The following is an 18,976-nucleotide window of genomic DNA, read 5'->3' as shown; positions in this document are numbered from 1 at the left end:
AAAGCCATGAGCTTCAGAGAACATAAAGCTAAATTTCCATCAATGGCTAAATTTCTTAAATAACTGCAGAGAAAAAAAGACAACCAACATACCAGAAATGAAGTGAAAATAACATTTATTTCATATAGTACACGTACTAAAAATTGCACACAAATCCATGAGCACTGAAAGCCTAGAACTGTGGAAGCTAATCCCATGAGAGCAGAAGAGGAGTTTATCTTTCTTCCCCACAGTTGCCTCAGAGCTCCACATCCTGCTTCCTTCTTCAGCAGCCGATTCTTCAGATGAAGGAAGAGACCCTTAGACCCAAGGAACACTAACTCTCCCCACCTAAAGGCGACAGGGAAGCCAACACCCCAAGGGTGCCCAGCACACAACCACCCAGCCAACAATGACCATGCATCCCCCACCCCCAATTTGTCCCAGCATAAACAACTTAAAGCAGCTTTTCTCACCACACTGACACGCCACGGAGGTCCGGCCAGTGCTGCATCAGGGCACAGAGTCAGACAGCCAGGGCAAATGGAGCTGGGCACGCAAAGCGATGGCCAAAGAGTTGGCTCTTCCCCTGCTTACAGGAGGCCCAAGCCACTGCTTCCACTGCAAAGTGCCCAGGACTCCAGCACCAGGCCCTCACTTGCAGGGCAGCCCTGGTCCCAAAGGCTGAGGGAGGCTCCTTCTTTGCCAGTCGGGGGTCACCATGACCTGCACCCTGCTAACAGGGTGGTCACCCCACACAGGCTGCCAGGGGAGCACAAAGGCTCCCATCCTCAGACCCTGATTACAGGCGGGCTGACAACACCCACGGAGCACAGAGCTCAGTTTCCCCCACTGAAGCAGGAACGAGTCTCAGCAGCCAGACAGCGGGGCAGCACAGACAAAAGCTGCGCCCGGGATCCAAGCCCCGATTCCAGGCAGGGTGCAAGCCCAGCCCCACAACTCCACAGCCTCACATCTCTAAAATGTTGGGGCCAGAGATACCCACCCGAGGACAGGCGGTTCCACAGCACGCATCTCATCATAAACAGGGGGCACGCACAGGCCTGCCTACAGGACAGCACCCCATGCCTCACCATCTCCAAAAAGCCCCATGGAGCACACAGCTCCCGCCAGCGCCTGAGGGACAGGCCGGCCCACCCAGCTGCACCACAACGCCACGTCTCTGGGAGCTCAGGGAGCAACCTCGACTAACACAGCGGGGAGGTCGCCCCAACCTCAAGCAGCACCTCAACCTGCACCCAGTAATGGGCTAGGGAGGGGTCATTCCCATGAGCTGGCTAGAGCAGCCAGCTGCAGTAAGCAAGTCCGGAGAGACTGCCGTACAGGGGGGGCGGGCTGCCCAGGGGACAGAGGGCTCCAGGGCTTGTGACATACACCCCGACTACAGGGCTGCCACACTGGCACATCACCAGCAGGACAGGTGGCCGCGCAGGCACAGACCCAAGTCCCAACTACAGGGTAGCCTTGGCCACAAAACTACCTGCTCTAGCTCTGCTCTGTCCTAAGGAAAAAAAAAAAAAAGGGGCGAGACAACAGGACACTCGCTCCACTGAGCGGGAACACCCTGCTGACTTGATGGATCAAGTCCTCCATTCCCCCCTGGGAAGCCTAAGCTTGGCTGCAGCCATTTTCAGGGATGCTTAAAGCTCAATCGCTCTGTCACCCACACAAACGCAAACAAGGGAAGGAAGGGGAACACACACACACAGGTACAGCTTTCCAGAACGGAAGGAGAACACAGCATAGCCAATTCCTGGGCAAAAACCCACACCCACAAGCAGCAGACAAGAGCCACTGACCCACCCCCAGGCTGCACAGAGGCCATGGGCCTCGATATGCCAAGGGGCTTTACAGGGGGCCAAGGGCCAAATGGCACGACACACACCCCAACTACAGGGCCATCACGTTGGCAGGTTGCCAGCAGGCAACCGTGCCGAGGGGCTGGAGGAAGGGCAACAGGGAAAGGGCACTACCCTGCTTACAGGGTGCCATCCAGGTCCAGCGAGCTCTGTTTCCCACTCGAGCGTGAAGAAGTGGCTCTCGCCCTCCTTACAGGGGGCCACACTCCCTGGGGCAGCCAAAGGAGCAACAAGGCAAAAGGCCAATTACAGCAAAAGACCTGAGCCCTGGTTGCAGGGAGGCCGCCCAGCACAAAACCAGCAGGTGCCAGCAATGCTCTACTGCAATGTGACATGCTTTTGCCCAGGGAGCCTCTCCCTTTACCCATCCGCAGTCGTTGTCTTCCTTCCTCTTCTTCCCCACAGTTGCCTCGGAGCTCCACATCCTGCTTCTTCTTTCTTCAGTGGCTGATCCTTTAGATGAAGGAAGAGACCCTTAGACCCAAGGAACACTAACTCTCCCCACCTAAAGGCGACAGGGAAGCCAACACCCCAAGGGTGCCCAGCACACAACCACCCAGCCAACAATGACCATGCATCCCCCACCCCCAATTTGTCCCAGCATAAACAACTTAAAGCAGCTTTTCTCACCACACTGACACGCCACGGAGGTCCGGCCAGTGCTGCAGCAGGGCACAGAGTCGGACAGCCAGGGCAAATGGAGCTGGGCACGCAAAGTGATGGCCAAAGAGTTGGCTCTTCCCCTGCTTACAGGAGGCCCAAGCCATTGTTTCCATTGCAAAGTGCCCAGGACTCCAGCACCACCAGGTCCTCACTTGCAGGGCAGCCCTGGTCCCAAAGGCTGAGGGAGGCTCCTTCTTTGCCAGTCGGGGGTCACCATGACCTGCACCCCGCTAACAGGGCGGTCAACCCACACAGGCTGCCAGCGGAGCACAAAGACTCCCATGCCCAGACCCTGATTACAGGCAGGCTGATGACACCCACGGAGCTCAGAGAAGCCACAACCTTTCTGGGTAGCCCATTCCAGTGCTTTATCACCCTTAGACTAAGTTATTACACTACTGTGCAGAAGTTCCTATGCTTCAGTCTGTGGCTGTTTACCCTTGTCCTAATGCCACGCAGTGCTGAAAAGAGCCTGGCCTCATCCCTCCACCTCCCACATCTTTGTTATTTGTGGACATTGATCAAATCCCCTCAGGTCTTCTTTTCTCAAGGCTGAACAGGCGTGCTCAGCCTTTCCTCATAAGAGATGCTCCAGACCCTTTATCCTCCTTCTGGCCCCCTGCTCAGCCTTTCCTCATAAGAGATGCTCCAGACCCTTTATCCTCCTTCTGGCCCCCTATTTGATGCCTTCCAGAACATCTGTTTGGGTTTTTTTTGTTTGTTTGTTTGGTTTTTTTTGTACTGAGCAGCCCAGAACTGGTCACAGTACTCCAAAGCAGAGTACAGGGGGAGGATCACCTCCCTTGATCTGCTGACTCTTTTCAATGCACCCCAGAATGCCACTGGTCTCCTTGGCCACCCGGACACACTGCTGGCTCACAGCCAACCTGCCATCCACCTGGGCCCCCAGGTCCCTTTCTGCAGTGCTGCTCTCCAGCAGGTCACCTCTCAACTTGTCCTAGTTCATGTAGTTATTCCTCCCTAGATGTTAAACTCTACACTCTATCTTGTTAAACCTCATCTGGTTCCTGTCTGCCCAACTCTCCAGCCTGTCCAGGTCTCACTGAATGGCAGTACAGCCTTCTGTTGTCAGCCATTCCTCCCAGCTTTGTACCATCACCAGATTTGCTGAGGGTGGACACTACCCTCTCACCAAGGTTACTAATGAAGATGCTGAATAAAACCAAACCCAGCACCAACCCGTGAGGAACACCACTAAATACAAGTCTCCATCTGGATTCTGCCACCAATCACAATGCTTTGAGCTCAGTCAACCAGTTCTCAACCCACCTCACTATCCACTCATACATTCCACGTTTCTTCAGCTTTATTATAAGGATGCTAAAGGGGGTTGTTGGTAGTTGGGTAGGCATGCAAGGGTGTGCCCATGATGCCGAGCTGAGACTCTCTTCCAACCCTCCTCCATCTGTCAGGTCTGCCCGACTTTGACACAGAATCCACCACTTTTTGGGGGGCCATCTCCTAGACACCCTTCCTTCTGGTATTTCAGTCACTCCACCAGATAATCTCCCACTCACACTACCTGATGGCCCTTCGTCTTTCTCCTTCCTGAGTTCCACTACCAGACTGAGCAGCTCTTCCACCTGCTCACACCTCACTCAGACACCCTCCCCTGACAGCTGCAGGGTCAGGTACTCCCTGCAGCCAGAGATGGAACAGGTTAGGTGGGTGGCTTGCTGCTGCTCTGGCATCTAGTCCATGGCATGGCAGCTTACTCCCTTTCCCTTCCCTCGGAGCAGGAATGAGGCTTGCATCCTCCCCTCTCACGCACCCCTCAGCCCGCCAATGACATTTGTCTGCCTCCTCTTACACAGCCCTCAGCGCGGGAACGACTCCTGCCTCCATCCGTCAGACTGCTTTCAGCTCGGGAGCAGTATTGTCTTCCTCCCTTCTCGCGCCCCTGAGCGCGGGAACGACGTTTATCTCCGCTCCAGTCAGGCACCGATCAGCCCGCGAACGGCATCTACCGCCGCCCCCCCCCACCCCCCCCCCGCCGCTCCGCCCGAGAACAGCTTTTCTCCTTCCATCAGGCGCTCCTCAGCTCGCCAGCGACACCTGCCTGCGCCGCCCCCTCACGCGCCCCCCAGCCCAGGAACGGCATTTGTCCCCGGTCCGGTCAGGCGCCTCAGCTCGGGAACGGCACCCGCCTCCTCACACACGCCTCAGCACGCAAACGACATCTGTCCCCGCTCCAGTCAGATCTGCCCAGGAACGGCACCCGCCTTCGCCCCCCCATTAGCCCCTCTACCCGGGAGCGGCATTTCTCGTCGCTCCAGTCAGGCGCCCCTCACCCCACCAGAGACGTTTTCCTCCATCCCTTCACGCACTCCTCAGCCCGGGGATGACACCACCCTCCCCCGCCGCCCTCCACCCACCAACAGCCCTCAGCGACGACACTTTCATGCTTCCCGACTCAGTGCCGTCCTGCCCCACCACCCCCCATCCCTTCAAGCCCAACGAGGATGGCCCTCATCCCCTTACCTCAGCCCAGTCGACTTCTCTCTGGCATCCCACTTGGAACTCTCAACTTCCACCACGCCCTGAGTCATTTCTTCACTTTCCCTGCTTCTTTTGAAACTCACATATGTTTGGTGTTCCTTCTAAGGCAGTAGATGTCCAGAAACATAATTAAAAACATACTTTTTGTTAACGAATTCCTCACAGTGACCAACCAAACCCCTCCTAACTCAGAAATACTTTCGCTCCCCTTTACCCCCCTGGTCAGGGCACAGCAGTGCCCGAGCAGCTCCATCACACACAGCTGGGATCACCTGTCTGCAGCCCAACAGAAATGCAGTAAGGTGCACCTCATTAAAAAAAAAAAAAAAAAAAGTTATGAAAATGAGTATTTTTAATATCTCTTTGTCACAAAAAAAAATACAAACAATTTTTAAAAATTATCGGAGTAGGTGAGAGAAAAAATTGTAATTGTCCATACAGAGGTTTTGTAGCTGTGAGGTGTGGAGCACATCCCACAGGGGAGGTCTGCACCACCGCCTGTTTGCTGTGGTTGCCACCATGGAAAATGCTCACAGATTCATTTTGCCTGTGAATTTAATTGTTCATGTAATTTCTCACCAGCTTTTGACAAAGGTGTTTTTCCAATTGCCCTTCCCAGCTGTATGTTGCATGTGTAAGAAGCTGCAGAGTGGAGTCCTGCCCCCAGCAGGACCTGCTTGGCCTCAGGTGTGGCTGAATGGGCTTCAGCAGCTGACATAACACAGCTACAACTCCATATATCAATGTAAATTAAACTCAATTAGTAGAAGACAGTAGATTTTCATTATAGGCCAATAGATACCAAGACTGAATGCAAACACAAACTGTAAAAATGATGGGATCCTACCACATGTGGCACAGCCAGCTGCTGATAGTATGTATGCCCTGCTCTGAAGATTAGGATGTCTTGATTATGTAAATAGTGGAGATTGTTCCATTTGCAAAACTCCACCAAAAAATAAATCACCACAGCTTGAACAAACACAAATGAATTTGGAATTTCATCATCATAATTACAATTAGAAATACCCCCAAAATATTGTTCGTTCTTCAGGATGCTTTTAAAGCAGTTCCTAGTCATGACCAATAGTACAGCAGAAGGTAAATGCAGATCACTTCCAACACTGAGGTGGAGCACAGTCATTTGGGGCTGCTTCGGACAGAGTTAAGAATGTTTTAGTTTATTCAGCATCTTCTACTGTACTGCCAGCAAGGGGGCTGGGGAGACCCAAGGAGATGGGAGGGGACAGAACCAGGACAGCCAAATGGATATTCCATGCCATACAACATATTGTGGAAGGAAACTCTGAGAAGGGGGGAGTTCATCACTGTGCTGCTGCTCAAGGACTGGCTGGGCACCAGTCATTGCGTACTTTGCAATTGCTTTTACATTGCTTTTTATATATGTACATATATATATAATTGTCTTTTTTTTTCAGCAGATCTGACCATAGCATGTTAACTCAGCGTTATTGAGGATGTTGTAGTAGTTTGATCATTCATAGTCAGTATGCTAATTTTTTCCCTGTTTATGGAGGTCGTTGATTGTCTTCTCATGGAACTATGTTATGTAGCACTCTGCAGTTTATTTTACCTGCTGTATTGTTTGTCAATTCTGGGAGTTGGATTTATGTTTTTATTTTGCTATGCTGTGTGGCCTTGGCCTATGTTATGATAAAATTGTTGTTTGGGAAACTAATCTGGTGTTTGTATTCAGCACTGCAGTCGTCTCTGGGCTTCGGGAACCATATTGTGGAGGCTATTAGTAATTACGCTCTTTGCTTTGTCTCCTCAGGGAGCCATGCTATTGAGGAGATGGGAGGACATTTTCCAGCAGTTCCTCAGCCTCCCTTTCTCTTCCACTTTTCCTTCTTTAAACTAGTTACAAAGGCTCTTGAGAATTTTGTGCATCTATTTCTATGTGTCATGAATGTGCTTCGGGTTATGTTCATGATTAAACATTTATTTAAGAACACCACCCAAAGATGTCTCCTGAGGCTGGATAGTTCTGAGTGACAGGGAGCGTGGGTTGGGATGGGATGGGATGGGATGGGATGGGATGGGTTGGGATGGGATGGTGACCAGGGCGGTGGGCAGCCACAGTGGTTTAGAACTTCACTTCTGAATAATGCAGAATCCTGAGAATGGGGTAGAATATTTGGGAGAGGTCTGTTGTCACCCTCACAATCTCAGATTTTAAATGGTAGAGAAAGAATAGAAAACATTACACTTTCAGCAGTCACATTCCAGGTAGAAAAGTGAACTCGTATATAATAAATATATGATATACAACACACAGTATGTACAATATGTAACTGATATGTAACATTTTCTTTTACAGTGACCACACAAAAGATTTTTATTTAAACCCAACAAAACTGTGAATGGGGGCATGCAGTTCTGCCTTCAGGTCTTACTGTACACGTCCAAATGTGGTTTTCACCTCCTTTCTCTGCAGACATTTCTCATTTATGCATTGTTAGTGCTCTCTGCTTCGTTTATATGCATTTTCTAATTCCCAGCTTCACTCCTCGAACCCGTCATTTTGCTTCTCCTCCACACTGACAAATATTCCGTAACTGCGCAACGAAACGATGGCGCTGATCTTAAAACGAGTGAAAAACAGCGGAGCAATGCAAAGCTACGCATTGCAGGAGGCTGGCAGGAAAACTCCGCGGCCCGGCCCGCTCCCGCGCGTCGCCCCGGCCCGTCCGCCCCGTCCAGCGGAGTGCCTTGTGCAAGAGCGCCATCTGGCGGCGCGGTGCGTGGAGGCGGCGGCGATCCGGAGGGAGCGGCGTCTCCTGCCAGCGGAGGAAGGGGGGCGGGAGGCGGAGGGAGCGCGGAGTTTTCCTGCAGAGCCGCGCTGGGAACGCCTGGGCGAAACGCCTGCGACAAACGTTCGGGGAAGGCCCAGCTCAAGAGCTGGCTCTGAAGACCACCCATCGTGTACGTCAGAGGCATTCAGGTCCATCCCACTCAGGAATCTGTTCAGAAGATTCCTTGGTGCTTTTCTGCCTTTATCTTCATCTTTGAGCTGTTTATGCTTTTATGTAAATAGATGACAATTCTGACACTATTTAATACACTCCTGTTTTTCACATCCTTATCTTCTGCTCACGAGTGTCCTCCTTCCAACTACACCAAAAAAAAACAAAAAAAAACACACAAAAACCAAAAAAACCATCCACTACATACACAGAACTACCACATGTTTTTGGCAACTCAGAATCCATGGTAATTTGCAGCTCTCCCCTTCAGAACTGCTGCCTCTGAATTTTAAAACTACCTATCTCAACAGAAATTGGTATTCTGGTAGAAGAATAAATCTCAACAGTGGCACAAGGAGAATTTGTATTCAGTCTCATGTTGAGGACTTTGCCTTGTACAACAGTATTTTGTAATATGTCAGGTTTTGCATTTCTGATCTTTGTTGTTTAAACTGATGAGCAATAACCACCTTTCCTTTTGATCTGCGGCATTAAAAAGTTAACAATTTCCTACAACATAAAGTGAAGCACAAAGAGTAAAATCTCCAAATGAAAAATACTTCAAAAAATCTTGAAAAATCATACCTGCTCTTGTTTGTAATGTGTGAAATTATTACAAGTATTTTCACTATGAGGACTTTTGATAGATGACTCACAATTTAGCTAAATTCAATAAACCACACACTGTGCCTGTCCCAGTAGGTGACTCATGCATTTTGTATTTCAAGTATCGAATGTTTGCCAAAAACAGTATTTAAAAAAGTAGGAAAATTGTTCAAAAGGGCTTGTGAATAGGTTGGGACTACCCACAGGCAGCTCTTACTTGTGTTCTGACCACTTACGTGGGATTTCACGGCACCATGGCAGTGTTCTGTGAGGAGTGCTTAACCACAGCAGCTCCACCTTACTCACTTCATAGGCTTTTTTCCTCTCATATATTGTACCTTCTTTAAATACACACACATTAGTATTTAATGTGATACTTTCAAGCAGTTGTGTTCTAAAGAGAAAAGCCCGCAGGGTAAACACTTTCCCCACAGAGTCACTGCTCCATAATTTTATACACATTTCCTAATTTTCCTAGCACTGTGCTTTGCTCTTCTAAAATTGATTGTAAAGAAAAAGTAAAATAAAACATCAATCTCAAAAGAACTATTCAGCTGATCCCTGAATACAGCATGGTAGTATTTTAAACCAAATAACTCAAGTAAAAGTGGCAGAATTGCACCCGGAAGGAGGAAGTTTTTCTTCTGGTATTGATGCCCTTTCACTGGTTCTATAGCTTGCAGGATGGCAAAGGAAGGCTGCTGGAAGCTGGTGACTCACTGGGTTAGCTTAGATTTTAGGCAGTTTTCCAAAAGCAGTCCTACAGACCTCAGTGTACATCTGCATCTCATTTTTAACTCTGAACAGGAGTTGCCTGACCCCAGAATTTTGTGCTCCACATGTGCACAGCACCCACCTACCATAAACGCTTTCCTGAGGACAGTCATGAGGCCACGTTGTTACATGGCAAGCTAAAGGAAATCTTTTTGTCAGGGCCTGTGAATTGTATGTGTTTACAGCAAGCATCACTTAAGGTGTCTTATTTTCTGGCTGACTCTTTTATCCGCTAGCAGGAGAAATATTTGGTGAAATATTTTCAGATACCCAATCACTCCTTTAATAGGTATCAAATGGTGCAGGTTCTTGTCTTTAATGCAAAAAGAGGTTAATGCAGTCTTTAAGAACTACTAGGAGGACTACTAAGTTCATGAAGTTACCAGGGATCATTGGCAGTTGGATTACACAAAGTGAAACAGGGAAACTATCACCACCTACCTTTAAGAGGGTGTAGAATCTTGTTTTTTTAACATGTTCCATAAAAAGTTGCAAAGACTCATTCCATAATCACTTTGAATAAAGTAGGTAGGAGTTTCTCATTACCGATCTTCTCTGTATTTTTTTTTCCCATTATTCCTCTGATGCTCTTCCTGCTGATTTGGCTCTTGCTCTGACTTCACTGGATCCCTGGAAGAAGCCAATACAGCGTCATCTGAAAATAAATGAACTCAAAGTTCATGTTGACTAGGGATATATTATGAGAGAGCTACTACTTCCACGTGTGCAGAAATGGTAAAACAAGGCATAATATTAAGCTCTGAATTTTAATTGTATTCATTAAAAACCAAGCATGAAGCATGTTTTATTCATTTTTTTTGTCAACCACTTCACATTTTCACCCTGATTTTCTTGTAAAAACTAACAAAAGAACTCCTGTGCAAAAGTATTGCAGGAAAATATTTGATCCAGTTTAGTTTAATTTAATGAAATTTAGCATCTAGGAAACAAGGAGAGGCAGCATTAATATGCCCAGACAATTCTCCAAAGGCCTTAAGCAATTGCTTTTTAAGAGCATCATTAGCTTCCTGCCTACAAAATTAGCAAAATTGATGCCTTTGTATTGACATGGGTGCAAGTTATGCTACTTGAAGGAGATATTAAATTTTAAACAGACAAAGAATATATCCTTCGCTAGTAATATTAATTTGACTAATAGTCCCACACTGGGAGTGAAGGTGTACATAGTATGGAAAATCTCAAATAGCACACAAAAAATATTTTTTGACGATCAAAACATTTATGCACGTGGGAAATCATATTAGTTGTCAAATGATGACAGTTGCAATATTAACATTATTAACAAGAGGCCAGAGTATTGTTTTACTATCCATGCACTGTGCTCGAAATGCTGTTTAACATCAGAGACTCAATATTTATCAAGAGCATTTGATTTAATAATATCCAGTATAACAGTACTCCACAGTTTCCATTAGTTTGATTGAATGTTATATCTGTCTAAGCAAACCGAGCATTAGGCGCTTCAGAGAAAGTCACTTGTAATAGAGAAAAATATAATGCATGAATATTTCATTAGTAGATGAATACCCATCAAAACTTTACTTGAAATGCTTGAAAGTACCTACTGAATGTTTGCCAGTTATTTCAACAGAGATGGTTGTAATGCTGCTGTTGAAACAGGAAAAATCTATTAGATCATTTAACACACTAAAACAATTATGGTATAATTATAAGGAACATAATTATATGTTCTTGATGTCTTTAATTGTGCAAGCCTCACTAATTAACATTAGAAATTCAATCAAAACAAATTATGCTTTAAAATTTAAGGATGAACTTAAAGAGAAATATCACATTTCCCAAGTCAAACAATTATAACTTTCAATTCCACTTGATAGCAGGCAAACAATTCATATGCATGTAGCGACCTCTCATTCCATTACCTAAATGTATGTATTCATTGTATTTGGAGATCTATATACTCAAGAGTCTTACCCATATTTAAAGATATAATGTCAGTTCTGCCCAAACCAAAATTCAGTAGAGATTCTTTTGGATTAAACTTCAAAGGAATAGATCCATACTGTGCCCAATGCATTTGTGTCTTTTCTGCACAGCACTGCACTATATGTAAATAATAATAATAATAATAATCCAGATAAAATAAGCCCTATATAGAAAAAATATATATTTTTTCAAAAAGAATACTATGTATGGGAAAGTATCTGACCAACTCTTCTTTAGGTACATCTTCAAATTAATTTTGACCTTTTAAGAGCTTTCACTGATAATTTTAAAAGTTCTTTAGATCCTAGGAAGCCTTGTCTTTTCCAGATCATGTCAGTGATAGCAGTGATCATTACCCCTGAATTATTGCTTCAGAGTATTTCAGTTGTCAGAAGAAAATTCAGACAACTAGACATCTCTCAGCATAATTTGATTAATCAACACCTCCTTAGTGAATTGTCTCTCATGCTATCAGATGTTGAATGAGTGTAAGAGATATTCTGGCAAATTAGAGAAAATTGTCTACCACAGAAACAAACTTGCCAAGGTCTCCACATACCTGATGGTTTCTTCTTTCCAGTGCTGTTCCATTGTTTCATGGAACAAAAAATGATGGTATATCACGATCCTCTTTATAAGCTCTTGAAATATTGCAGTATAATGCCTTCAACGTTACATGATATAATATCCCTCATGTGGCAGGGCTGCCTGATTTTATTCCTTCAATACACAATATTTTCTGTCGTAGCTGGAGTATGAGAAACGTTTATTACAAATTTTCCTTGATGGTTTCCCCACCAACCTAACCTACTCCAACCCTACACGTACCCTAGCTTCTATATATCCTTCTATAGTTTTGTGGGCTTAATATTTTTAAACAATTTTTATAGGTATTTTAACAATTGTGATCAGATGTACAATAATGTAGGTTTTTATTCATTTGTTTTAGCTTGTAAATGTATTAATAAAAACTGTCAAAATACTGCAGGTTTTATTTTATTATTATTTCTATAGTAATGGTCATAAAAACATATCTTCTGAAGCCTACTATCTTCTTTCCTCCTTCAAAGAAAGAACAGCCCAAATGACTCCGTGGTACTGACACGCTTTTTGCTGGTGTTTGGAATGGTAGAACACACAAATAAATAAATAAATAGATAGATAGATAGATAAAATAATAAATCCACATCCATTTCACTTTGAAACAAATGATTATAGAGCAGCTGATTACAATTGGAGAGAAGATGTAGAAAGGCAAAATGCCAGCAGTAACAATTGGGTTGAATTAACTGGGGTGTTCAGGAATGCTCTCAAGAAATAGATTGACTCACAGAAGGAGTTCTAGTGGTATGAAAACTTGCACTACGTTTCTTCAGCACACGTAAAAGCAATCTATCTGATTTTCCCAAAAGTAGCAAAGCAATCAGATATTTTAACAGTCTATTGGTTGCTAAAAGACACTGGGCACCACAGAAAGCACAAAAACAGGAGGAAGAAAAAAATCAGAAGCATCTTTAACATCCAGCACATTTTCAAGAAATAAATTTATTTATTGGAATTCTTGTCTTAATATTGATTTTTTCTTTCAATTCAATTATTTTTCAATTAAAAAAAAAGTTTTGGAAGAAAATATAGCCCTAGTTCTTAATTAGCTTATTGACAAAGAGAGGAAAATTAGTAGAAAAGACATTTTGAATGCTTCAGGGGACTCGGGATGTTTCTCCTAGATTTTCTTTTGCTAATCTTTATCCAACTATCTAAGCCATTTAAAAGTCCCTCTTAATCAGAAAATCATATTTTAACTCAGGAAATTCCAACAAATGTATTGATAATTTAATCTTTTTTTCCGTTTTAACTCACAACCTATTGCTGCATTATTTACAGTTGCTTCATTACATTCCCTTCACATCTCTCCAGCCCATAAGTCAGCAAGTTACATATGTATAGTCTTGATCTCGTCTTGAGTTCTTTGGCTGCACAAAACAGTTTCCTGTTGAAATGCACAGATTTCAAAACTGACTAATCTGGAAGAGTCAAACTTCCAGTTTTGGCCTTGAAGATAAATCCAAACTACTTTTTTTTAATGAGCCAAGTCTGACCATGGTTGCATGTGCACTGTTATCTGTGATTGCAGGATGGGTCATACATGATTACAGAGTATGACTGTCATTGTATTTGCTCCTCCAGGGTTAACAAACTCTTCTGCATAGGCAGCCAATGAATAAGATATGTGGTGGGAGAAAGACATGATAGTTTCTCATGCTAATGCATCTCCTACTTCCCTCAGCAAAGAGGGGAGGGAAAATCAATCAAGCCCAAATTTTTCTCACTTCTTCTCAGGATCTGAAGAAAAAAGGCTCCAGCATGAGACTTTAGAAAGGGACATGAAGGGTAAGCAGCTAAACAGCTAAAGCAGCTAAACAGGCCCTTCTCTCATTTCAATCCTCCGACCATTATCTAACCATAACTGAGACATTCAGTAGGGCTCTCTGTGTGTTTCAGTTCCCAAGAGAAGCTGAAGGCCTGCATGGTGCTTCATACCAGGCATCTCCCCAAGTCACCTTCTGCATTCCCTGTGAAGAACCATCACGGCAGCTCACATTCCTCAGTCTACATATTCACATCACTTTACTTGTAAGAGGAGCCCTATCAGCTGCTATGTAAAACACAAGATGTTCTGTTTGGTTGAGTGCATGTTGGCCATCCAGTGTATTTACCTTGCTCTTCATAAATGGAGAGGCAGAGAGAGAAAGGCACAGCTAAGCATCTGTTCTCTGATCTTTTTTCCTTGTCTCCAAGCCTACCAACACAGATGAGAAGTCTGTCTCATGTTTACAGCTGGTTTATTTTAATGTTTTAATCTGTAATTAAGAAATAGAGTAAACAAAGTCTAGAACGCGAATAATCTGAACTTAACACCTAGTACAGCTGAGTACGTGTTTTTTTCTTGACTCACTCAAATCTAGCTGTACTTTTGTCATTAGATGTAAGGATTTTGATGTCCTGTCAAAATATTGCAGTACAAGAAAGTAATCTTTTACATATTTTATTCAATGATCAGGGAGGAAAAACATCAATAGATTCCCTCCAGGTTAAGCTTATTTCATTCACAAATTAAGTCTTATTTTCTAAGTCGCTATTCATCAATGATCTCTATTCACAGAAACAATCAGTGTGACAAATTACAGGAATATGATTTACTATACTGGGGCAGTGACAAAACAGAGCATTTACCTTGTAAGTGTCATACAGATCAGACAACAAAATGAAAGACACACTAAATTAAAGTCAAGAAAGCATGGTACTGTAACCTTCTGAACAAGATCACCAACTTGGGAAATCAGTTGTTAAATATTCACAGCAGTTAATTCTTACAGTTTGAGAAGAAAAGTGTACTGTACTGAAATGAGGACAAAGTCAGAGTTGGTTGGGCTTAAATAAATGGACTGGAAGCCTCCCAGTGTAAATGTAATATTTTCTTATGCATCTGCTTATGACTGTAACTGAAGACATACTATAAAATTCTGCAGAGATGGAACCAAAAGCGAGAAACTGAACAACATCTGGAACGCATCTGCCAGTGGCAGGATGAGTCCCTGTCCTCATCTGTGCTAGCTGGAGGGCCCAAGCAGTGCTGTGGTCAGGGACACTGCTGCAGGAAATCTGACATTGCTCTCTTATCACACTGTGGTGCCACACACGGAGAACAACTTACTGCCATCGGATGCAACACCCTGGTCCTCGAGGGAGAGAAGGAACATGAAATCTGTGGGCACTGTACTTCTAATCACATTCGTGTTTTCATCAATTCGTCTGGAAAACAAAATTTCTGCTACGTTAGGATGTTCAGGGTTCGTATTCATGGTTTCTTAAACAAAAACATGTTTCAAAACAACACTTGCACTAAGTATGTTCTGACTTGCTCACCTGGAAGACATCCCATTTTCTACCCCATCCCAGTGCCCACCTTGGGTAGGGCAATCCCTACCCATGAAATTAACTAGAACAAGAGAAGCTAAAGCACTAGCACACTGTTTGCTTTGCTAACAAAAACACTAGAGATCCATTTGCCTTGCTTATTTTGGCTCTTGATTCTCTTTCATCCTCTTGACGTCTTCTGCAGTTTTCTGGCATCCTCTACAGTTCTACAGTTTTTCCACTTGCCCTGTGTGAGTCTGAAACATGGCTCTGTGTTCACAGAAACATGGTCTCTATGATGACATGGAGAAGTCTTTATGGGCCACTTGATTCCTAAGCAGCTCAAAAGTGTGGAATTCCTATCTGAAGGGTCTTTTGAAGACTGCTCCTGGATTGTTTCCCCGTTTTTTTTTTGTTTTTTTTTTTTTTTTTGCAGTGCAAAGTTGTTTCTCTTTCCAATGCCCACCTGCTATACAGACATTAATTTTTTATATCTTTATTTTGAAAACCAGCACATCTGTAAACATTTGACAGGAGTTGGAAAGAAATAACTATAATCTGAAGAGTGGCATTCATCTGGGAGTGGGTCTCAGGATGTGCAGACTTTCCCAGTTCACTTTGCATATTGAAAGCTGAGAGCATTCATCACATGACACGAGTAAGCCATAAAGTGTTGTTCTTGCACTAAGTCTTTATATAAATGTAATAAATGTAGTACCCACTTACTCCAGAAATGTAAAGCTGTGTCAGCAACTGCTGTGTCCCCATATTTTTTCGGCTTGGAAAGAAATCACTCATGTTATGCTAATCCTACCTTGTATGTAGATACTGTAAGGGTAAAATACTGCAAAAATTCCCACAGGATTTGCTAAAAATGTTCAAAAGGCATTCAATTTGATGTTATACATCCAGTATGAACGCTCTTGCCAATAACTTAGCAAATTAATTCTTACAAGGAATAACCACACTTAACTGAAAAAAAAATAAGCTAGAAGAGAGAATATTAATGAGAAGCTTACTTTTCTGAAGTAACTGAAGTATTCCACCTGGGAATCCAAATAAGTAATCAGAAAATGGTTATGAGCTAAAGTCTAAAGTCTAGCCTCATTTCGTCAGTGTCAGGAAGCTTAAAGTTCATGAACAGCATTAAGTTCAGCTGGTACAGGAACTACAAATTCTATCACCAGCTCCCATGGAGCTAACAAACCTGATGAATAGCGTTTTAAGTGATCTGTCTTACTTATTCCTTCTCATTACTGCAAACAAAAAAGACCTAATGAAAAGAGAAATTCTAAATAAAAATAATGAGCAGATGGTACTTCAGGCCCAATGTCTGACATTCATGTTATTTTTAGCCAAATGGAAAACACACAATAATTTGTTATTAGATAAAAATGTTTGCAGTTACTTGACGAAAAAGTCTCACCTTGGTAGAAAGACAAGCAATTCCCTGAAACATAGCATCTTCCAGTAGCTTCGCTTCTTTTTTCCCTTTTGTGGTTTATATCTCAATTCTTTCCTTAGGAAGGAGAGAGGCAAGCTTTGCGCTAGAAGCAGCTTCTTCAAAAGTCGATGTTCACATCAGCACTCAATACTGACCTTCTAAAAAACATTATTTCACAAAATAATTTCCTGTGAGCAGGGTCTCAAAACTGCACAGGGTGTTTCGTAAGCCCTCTCAAATACAACACATGCTCTAAAAATAATGCCTCCTATTTTATTATGTTGACTCATGCCTTTGGAGGCAGATGGTGGTATGGCACTAGAGGCTGAACCTTCCCACCAAGTTACATGTTCTTGCTGTGTGACAGATGGCAGCAAGGGGGCAGCCTGACAAAATGGTATCTGACATGGAAGTGCACATAAGGCAAAGGTGTGTGAATTTGTACATGCAGGAAAAGAAATGGTACCCACTGACCTTCCTCAACACTTGCTGAACGTTCATAGAGAAAAACAGTGGATATGAGTACAGTGAGGTGGTGCGTTTCAGCTGTGGTGCCAGTGGTCACTTCCACTGGCACAGATTTTTATGAGCAAGGCATGTAGGTTCTTGTTCATTGTTGGTGAAAATGCATAGCTAATGGTGGCGACTCTATTAAAAAACAGTGTTTTGTAACAGATAATTTGCCCAATCAAGTAGCGTTATTGTGCTCATTGTATCTGTTGGAGTTTCCATTGAAGTAAATATGGGGCATTATTTTCAGAGCAACCTACACACCACCTCTCTAGTGCAATTTTCTGAACATAGACAAGAGTATACTTTTGTTATTCTGATTTTCCTTTCTGATATTATCCTTTCTCTTTTTGGTAGGACTTACTCATGAAGACCAAACTTTGCCCCAGAGGGGAACCCCCCAGAACAATTCCTCAGCAAATACTTGAGCCTCTCTGCACCAAAAAAAAAAGGTGAGCACCCAGTTTTGTCCTTTGCTGTTCTGCAGACATAAGCCTTTTCTCTTACAATAAAATTATGCTGGTAGATATCAGGCTCCATCTTCTAGGATAGTAAAACAAATATTTTCCTGACAGCAGAGGTAAAAATAACAATTGGCAATAATATTGATGTTTTGCTTAGTATAATTCTTTTGTGGGGCATTTAGGACACAGACAGTTGTCACAGGAGTATTAGCAAGTTTTAAAAGACCACCTCTCTGCTGCTAGATAGCATGCTCTCAACTGGATGCTCTAAAAGGTCCATCCATCAGTCCTCTGCAAATGAAAAAGAAGAGGATTCATTTAAGCCCTCCTTGAGAGTGGTTTACTCTGATCCATTTCATCGTGCATTGCAACACCAATATAATCAGTTACCATTTCTCAACATAATTGGACGTGTTAAAATAATTGTCAGAATATACCCTGAGAATGCTAACATGTCAGTTCAATCAGCGGATGTCAGTGTGCTGATAAAAATCACATTTATTCATTCATGATATCCTGGGCTGTAAGCAAAACAATTAAAATTCCATTGCAGAGAACACAGAAACAAGTAGAATTCAAAAATCTTCATTGTGATGATTAGAAATTTAACAGCAAAAAAGAACTGTTGATTCCAGAAGCCTTTTTTACCTGTGAAAAACAGCCTTAAGGTAGCAGAGGTCACATTTTAGATCTAAAATATGGAGATAATGAGACTCATCTCTTTTGTACAGTGCTTTAAAATCTCCTGATGAAAAGTGCTACACAAGAACTCGATATTATTATGATTAATGCTCATAATCACCATCTTCTCAGTACTTTTTCCCCTTCTGACCTTGTAGTTTCCATGTAGTAAAAGGCACTTACCTCACTGCTTGATCAAGCTCTTAAGACAGCTCAGGCAGCAGGTTTATGCCTCCTTTCCAGGAGGTGGATTCAAGAATCTACCTAGGTGGCTTGATAAAAGGAGCGGGATGCTCTGAGAAAAGAGAAGAACTTGTTTATCCCAGAAAGTTTTTCATCTCCGAACTCTCAAACTTATTTTTCCTTGAGTCATCGACCCCTTAAGGAAGGACATCCATGGAAATTATCCTAAGTGAATTTTATGAGAAAGAATGGATTAAAAATAGTGTTTTAGCAATGAAGAGATCTCTCTTTAAATAGCATTCATTGCAATACAGCAATTGCAGGTTTGTGGGCAGAGACTGCCATGACGCAAGCTAGAATGTAGGCACTGTGCATCTGGGTTTGTGATTGTACAACTCA

General features: G+C 43.4%; 2 long non-coding RNA genes across 3 annotated transcripts; both read right to left on the bottom strand.

Annotated features, from left to right (window-relative positions):
* Window positions 1-8: 8 nt before the first annotated feature.
* On the bottom strand, window positions 9-5,316 carry LOC149917860 (uncharacterized). Of its 2 annotated transcripts, none has more exons than XR_016466970.1 (3): window positions 4,066-5,316; window positions 2,224-2,312; window positions 9-278 (listed from the first exon to the last, which is right to left on the bottom strand). It is a non-coding gene; the product is annotated as an uncharacterized LOC149917860 (long non-coding RNA). The 2 variants fall into 2 exon arrangements; XR_016466971.1 differs by having other exon boundaries at window positions 16-2,312; window positions 4,066-4,181; window positions 4,259-5,316.
* Window positions 5,317-9,110: 3,794 nt separating this feature from the next.
* Window positions 9,111-18,725, bottom strand: LOC149917859 (uncharacterized). The gene is made up of 7 exons (XR_016466969.1): window positions 18,578-18,725; window positions 17,943-18,004; window positions 16,722-16,897; window positions 15,093-15,190; window positions 14,095-14,238; window positions 11,937-12,125; window positions 9,111-10,039 (listed from the first exon to the last, which is right to left on the bottom strand). It is a non-coding gene; the product is annotated as an uncharacterized LOC149917859 (long non-coding RNA).
* Window positions 18,726-18,976: the final 251 nt, after the last annotated feature.

This window comes from Phasianus colchicus, chromosome 5 (genome assembly GCF_987193195.1).
Source record: "Phasianus colchicus chromosome 5, bPhaCol1.hap1.1, whole genome shotgun sequence".
Classification (NCBI taxonomy): domain Eukaryota; kingdom Metazoa; phylum Chordata; class Aves; order Galliformes; family Phasianidae; genus Phasianus; species Phasianus colchicus.
This window is presented reverse-complemented; position numbering and strand designations above follow the sequence as displayed.